This window comes from Lissotriton helveticus, chromosome 7 (assembly GCF_964261635.1).
Source record: "Lissotriton helveticus chromosome 7, aLisHel1.1, whole genome shotgun sequence".
Classification (NCBI taxonomy): Eukaryota; Metazoa; Chordata; class Amphibia; order Caudata; family Salamandridae; genus Lissotriton; species Lissotriton helveticus.
The window spans coordinates 611,047,054-611,054,425 of NC_136068.1; the positions used below are offsets into that span (position 1 = coordinate 611,047,054).

The following is a 7,372-nucleotide window of genomic DNA, read 5'->3' on the forward strand; positions in this document are numbered from 1 at the left end:
TATTCTTCAAGGTTTCTTTATTCAAAATTTCATAAGGATTTTTCCAGCATATTGTTCGCCAACACGTGTTTCGTCTCTTGCTGAGACTTTATCAAGGCTGGAAGTATTAAATACAAACATTTAGAAGACTTATATATAAACATGTTTACACAAAGTTACAAAAACATGGACAATGTTAAAATGACACATATATAAAAAACACTGGAACATTACACATATACATGAGAACTTTAACAAATCACAAAAGACAGTACCTGTGAACAGACAAGAATTTATGACAAGATTTGACCAACAATAAAGTGCATAATAACCTACTGGTCAAAGTGCATGTGCTAGGGAGAAACGTTACTAGAAAATATTAAAACAAGAAAAGGGGGGGGGGACCCCAAAGGATGGAACAAGAGTCATTAAGGACCAAGACGGAAAAATAATCCCTACCATAAATCATGTGTGGAATTCGTGATGTCAGAGATGAACGTATCAGGGGGCACTGTTATAATCCAAGGATAGAACACCTGGAAGTGAGAATAATCGTAGTTATCATAGGCACTAGAAGTACTGGCTACAGAATCACGACATTATGTCCACATGCAATAACAATAGAACGGCCATCAGGGTTGAGCATCCCCGTAAAACAGACCAATAAGTGACCAAACAAGTCAAGCTAAGCGAGTATGCACAAGGAGCAATGAAGGCCTGCAACAAAGCACAGATTGTATAGCCGCCCATGAGATATCAACCAACTCAACACATAACAGTAATGTTATAGGGCTACTTTGCAGGTATAAACGAAACCATGCCCATAATTTAACAGTACAATTAAAAGTCTCACCAAAGTGTGAGGAACAACGTCCAATACCGGTGGTTAGTGCACACGATAGAAGGGCAGCAGCATATAAAGGATTATAGCGGAAAGGCCGACATGACCCGAATTCTGTATCAAAAAGAGAGGTTTGAAGGAAAAGTTGAACGTGACATGTTCACATTGAGTCTCAAAAGAAGCAGGCCCTGTGCATAGAAGAACATAATCAAAATTTTCAAAATGATAAATGAATGGCTAGTGGTACCAGGGATAGCTCATTACGCAAATGTATAATTAGATGCCTGTTTCTAGATAAGAGATTAGAAAATTCCTGGTTAAAGCAAAGCAGAGCATAAGTACATAGTATGATTCCAATAAATCTGAAGTACGATTAGAATTTGCAAAACCATAGGTGGATGGCTGGTAATCATACACGCATAAAGTTATCCACCTGTTTCTAAGTAAGGGATTATAAACAGTCCAGGCTAGGACGAGATGGAGTGCAAGCATATAATAAAATACCAAAAACTCAGACACTCTGATATGTGAGGTAGACAAGCAAATTGGTAACCAGTGCCAATCTCCTCCGTACATATCTGATATACAGATAGATATAAATAGTTCAGGGTGTATTTTGTATAGAGTATAAGTAAAACAATAAAGAATATCCACCCGGGGAACAATAGGTGCCCAATTATTTAACGTTGCTACTACAATCTGGATGTGATCACCAAAATAGTTATTCACGCTCCAGGGGCGGAACAGATGGGGAGACAGTGTCAAAAGTATACTCACATTTGGTATTACTTTACCCCAACAAAAGTTGAATGGGTCCTTGTAGTTACAGCGCGTGGTGTATAGCGCAGAGTATGGGCGCAGCTTCAATACAAAACTTTTAGAACAACCTTGATAAGTTGTAATCTAAAAAACAGGAAAGTAACAAAAACGCGTATGGGTGAAATAGCGGGCAACAACGAGGAGTCGCCTCCCTAGCACATAAATAACCCAAGTTACTTGTCTGCGCTTACCAGAAGCAGCAAAGTGCTCGTATCCCGACGTAACGGTCCGCTTCAAGGAGCCAACCTGAAGAGCGGGAGCCATTATATATACAACGTGCACCAACGGGTGCACAGCAAGTCGCATATCGCGGAAGTTCCGCTGCTAAGAAGTAAAAATCGAAAAAGGACTCAGAAAAAGGATTCGACGATCTCCGAAACGAAAGTGGGGGCCATATTGGAGTGTAGCGTGCAACAGTGGCATAGCAAGTTACAAAAGCACGCCGATGCATAGGAGCACCAAATAGTGAATAGAATAAAATTTACGCGAATATTTCAGGTTAGGAAGACGTGGTCACCATCGTCAACCCACTTACCCACTTAAGGAGAACAATGGAAATTTAGTAGTGCAATTGGGACACAGTTTACAGACGCATTGGAAAGGATATATAATAAAATTAAAATATATATATAGAATGTCACTAGGAGAACACAAGCATATTAATTTGTGATAACTGTTATACACCAGCCGGAGTACATACAGTGTTTCCTCAAGTACTTCATAGAGAGGCATGTTTCTATAAGGACATATTTCTATCACCCATTTCCTATACATTTGATGAACAAAGATCAGATCATTGTTACACACTGTCAATGAGATATTTAGGCAGGTTGTAGTAATACAGATACAGTCAGAAATATTGATCTATACATCATTAATCTTTGAGAAATACATGCAGTTCTCGGTCTACATTCAACCCCCTGTCAACAGCCCTCAATTTGATTAGCCATTGTGATTCTAACCTTCTTAGGTTGCTGACTCTATCCCCTCCTCTTGGATTCGCCCTGGCTATATCAATACCATGGAATTTAACGGCAATTATTTCTGATCCTATATGTGCCGTATTATAATGGACTGCTAGAGGATAGCTGACATTGTTATTACGAATGGCGCGTATATGCTCTTGAATTCTCTCCTTCAGAGGTCGAATTGAGCTCCCCACATATATCTCTCCGCAATGACAAACAATACAGTAAACAGTAAACTTTGTATTACAGTTAATGAATTGATTAATGTGATACATCTGTTTGGTGTTATATTTGAAGGTTTTCTTTTTGTCGTCTGCGAACTGACAAATGCAGCATTGGGTGCATTTATAGAAGCCTTTAGGTTTAATAGGCATCCATATATTGGTGGAAACAGGGGGAAGAGTGGCGCTTACAACAGAAGGACTTATAAGATTCCTCAGACTTTTACCTCTCTTGTAGGTAATTTTAGGTTTGGTGGTCACATGTGTCATGAGGTCTGGATCCAACTTCAGGATTTTCCAATGTTTGTTAAGGGTCTTGTATATCTGATTGCTGCATGCATTAAACTGAGTGATGAATGCTACTTTGTCCACCTTGTCAGATAGATATTTATTCTTACGCTTGAGAGTTTCTGATCTGGGTATCTTATTTATTCGATTATGGGCTCTCTCTAGTATGGGCTTTTCATATCCTCTTACCAGAAAACGATCTTTAAGATTGGCTATCTCATTTTGGAATTCATTTTCCACACTACAATTACGGCGTATTCTGGTCATTTCGCCAAACGGAACAGCTGTAATTTGGGAGATGGGATGGGCACTACTGGCGTGCAAAATTGAGTTGCATGCAGTTGTTTTCCTGTAGAGTTTGCTTTCCAGTTTTTCCTTGCCAACATATAGTGTGGTATCCAAGAAGTCAACATTAGTTCTACTGTAATTGGAGGTGAAGCTAAGATTGTATGTATTGGTGTTGATGTATGTCACAAACTCTTTAAGTGAAGCTTCATCACCTGCCCATATTAAAAAAACATCATCTATAAATCGACACCACATTATGATGCGATTAGATAGTTCTATTGGGCCTTGTCTCCATATGTGGAACTCTTCAAAGAATCCCATATAGATGTTAGCAAATGAGGGCGAAAATTTCGCCCCCATTGCTACACCCGAATGTTGTTGGTACCATATATCATTGTGCACAAAAAAGTTGTTGTTTAGTGCAAAAAGAGTCAGTTCTAATATCATCTGAGTATGCTGGTATAAAGTAGCATCCCTTTTTGATAAATAGAAGGTTAAAGCTTCCATCCCCTTGTTTACTGGAATGCTCGTGTATAAAGCACATACATCAAGTGTCACAAACAACACATCATCTACCCATGCTAGATTTTCCAATTTGTTTAGTAGATCTTTAGTATCCTCTATAAAAGAGGGAAGGTTACTATTTACAATACACCAAAAGGTTTTTGATACAATTCTTTAAGGCTACACCTGTGATTGATTATAAGGCAGCTTATGGGAAGGTTATTGGCTTGGAAGATGAAGAGCTAACCTTTCGCGTCGGATCCTTTTTGAAAGTTGCGGTGCGCACTTGTAACTCAATGTGCACTCCTTGAAGTCTGTTATGTCTACTTTCACTTTTAATAGTATTTTAACTTTGATAAACAAACTTCTTGATGAATTTTTGTCTTGCTCTTGCATCTGTACCTTTTAATGTGCATGGTATCATTGGAGGACCTGTTTTAATTGAAAACTTAAAAAAAAAACAGTTTTTTATTTATTTGTCTTCCCTCTATTAATGAATCATCCTTATTGTAATATGTCGTCATTTGACTGTACTTTTCTGGATATATTCTTGTATCCGAATAAAGATTTAGACTCTGAATCTGAATTACACCCCATCATCTATACTTTCTGACGTGCTATTGACAGTTCCGCAATCCTACCAGCCTTTTAGAGGCAGCAGCCTGACAAGTATCTGACCCTACTAGCATTTCAGAGGCATGAGCTTGGCACTGACATGGCTTTTTTCCCTATCCTACTAGCCTTACCTATATAGAAGCCTATTGTAACTGTCCCTTCCCCAGCCCTCCCGGTATTTCAGAGGGTTTTATTCCAGACCCTGCAGCACTTCAGGGACATTGTCCTAAATGAACAAACTCTTCTCCAGCTCTGCGAAGCTGCCAGATGCAGCATTCTGGCATGTGGCTGATTCCACACCAGTCCTGCCGGCCCTTCAAGGCAGTGGCCTGAGACTGCCCTAACATGTAACTGAGTACTCATCAGTCTCTCTCGCGTCTGCTCTGCTCTCGAAGCAGGACAGGAGTGGTTTGCCCACTCCAAGTGCATAATAACTATTTGGCCGGCTCTCTGGGACCGGCCAAAACAGTCATGCGCACTTTGCATGTTGTCCATACAGGCTGCTTTACAGCCCGCATGGAGAACATGCCTAGGCCCTCATTCCCTGGCTGGGCGCCGATCCACAGCGCTCAGACCAATCACACTTTGCATTGCAGCGTTGTGATTGGTCAGAGGAGCCTGGGTGCTTACCAATCACAATGCAGCATTGCGACGTTGTGATTGGTTAGGGGAGCCTGGGTGCTTCCTGGTTCTTGTTCGCCGCCAAAGGAGTCCTGAAGCAGAGAAGAGACGCGGCAGTGATAAGGTAAGTTGTTATTTATTTTAATTTTTTTAACATACCCCCTTGCCCCTGCCCACCACCCCCAATCAGCGCCGGCCACCACTGTGACACGTTAGAGGGAATGTTCAAATGACGGTCACTGATACTGTGTGGTGTGTTAGTCGAAATGTGACATATATGTTTGTTTTAACTCTTTGGACAAGGCACACAGTATCTAACCTTAAATGTCTCTGCGCGTGCTAGCATCGTGAGTAGGTCACGTGCATTCTCTCAATCTAGCACTTGCGTTGTCCTCTCTTATGTCTGTCTTCGGTTGTATATTTCTACCATGAAGTCAACTGCCAATCGCCACATCGAAGCCACTACACCTACTAACGCCATTTTGACTATGCAGATACATAGATCCCATTTGGAGCTCTCCCTAGTGAGTGCAACTAGGGCTGCGAGCTTGGTTGTTGGAAAATACTACTTTGCTGGTGGAATACCTTTGCTAAATTGTTTTTAGGAGCATTTTAAAATCGAACATCTTTTTAACTTTGGGGGCTTTTAAATTGTAATTATCATGTGAATAGTAATTCAGGAACACTGACACCCTCCACACGCTCTTAGTCCTTCTTCCCTGCCTCGACCAGACGTTTTTAGAATCGGTGTCTGGCGGCGGTGGGCGCCATCTTAGGTGTGGCTGGGGGTGCGCTCTAGTCGCGCCGGCCTCCCACCCTCCTCACTTCCTACATAATGTGCATCATGGCCAGACGGCGCAGCGGGCTGGCGTAGCGGGCGCGCCGGATGCGCGCCTAAGCCAAGCCCGTCTGCGCCCGTCCGCGACCGGACACGGCCTACGGCCACTACCCCTGGCCCCGAAAGCCAAATCACTTGGAGCAGGAGTGATTTAGTAAGTCTGTCCTCCTATACTTGCACATCAGGCCACCATAGTATAAAAGTAGGGGAGGTTGAAGGGTGCAGACATTGCCAATTCCGTTTTTGTACATTGACAGCTGACTCCCGGGATAGTTGTCCTTCTCTGTCCTGTGGTCTGATCAATGTGAGGTCGCTCCGATGCCATAAGCTTGACATATACCATCTCCTTGCGGATATACAACCAGATCTGCTATTCATCACAGAAACTTGGCTGGATGCCCACTCTGACCCCGACATTATTCAGGCACTACCAGACGATTACCGGATGGTGAGACTGGACAGACCGGAAGGCAGAGGGGGGGGAATAGCGATTGTTTTTAAACGGCAACTTGCCTGTCAACTGGAACCAGTCCATTTGACTGGAAGTGAGGCTGGTGTCTTTACCATAAATATTGATGGGAGTACGACGGTGAAGGGCTATTTAATCTACCGCTCACCGGGTCCCCTGACAAGGTTTAAAGGCAACCTTTTAGAGGGCATCACGGAGATAGCAATGCGGAGAGACAAGTTTCTGTTACTCGGAGACTTGAACACGCATTTTGAAGATTTGTCCGACAATGGAGCAATGGAGCTCCGCCAAGAACTTCAATCCCTACAGTTAGATTTAAAGGGGCAGCTTCCAACACACCAGCATGGACACCTGCTAGATCCAATATTCGCCAACTGGGAGGAAGTCATGGTGGCTTCTCCTGTGCCCCTGCCTTGGACCGATCACTTCTTTGTACCATTCTCTATCTATCTTCCTAAACATAAAGCCACTGACCCCACCCCCCTCAACTACCCCAGGCGTAAATGGGCTAGGTTCTCCCTGCCAGAGTTCAATAAGGCTCTTACCGCAGGGGGGCCCCCTGGAGGTGACGATGCGGACACGGCAAATAAATTGCTTAATGACCGTATCACGGCCGCCTTGGATTGCACGGCCCCATTAGGCCGATCGAAGGAGGGCGCCCGTAAACAAAGAACTGCACCATGGTTCAACGAGGCACTGCGATGTGCCAAGAGGGACTGTAAGCGTGCAGAAAGACAGTGGAGAGTGGCCTATGACAGCCAGATGAAAGAGAGATACCTTGTCAATAGACGGGCTTATCACAATCAGATTAGGATAGTGAAAGCCGCCTATTATGCTGACAGGATACTGGGTGCAGAGAACTCAGTTAAGGAACTGTTCAGTGTATATAAATCCCTGGCTGTCCCTAAAGCCTCCACAGGA

The 7,372-nt window shown here is 43.1% G+C and overlaps 1 long non-coding RNA gene across 1 annotated transcript; it reads right to left on the reverse strand.

Annotated features, from left to right (window-relative positions):
* On the reverse strand, positions 1-1,958 carry LOC144766922 (uncharacterized). The gene is made up of 5 exons (XR_013597983.1): positions 1,831-1,958; positions 1,598-1,723; positions 833-934; positions 439-515; positions 1-97 (listed from the first exon to the last, which is right to left on the reverse strand). It is a non-coding gene; the product is annotated as an uncharacterized LOC144766922 (long non-coding RNA).
* Between the last annotated feature and the right edge of the window lie 5,414 nt (positions 1,959-7,372).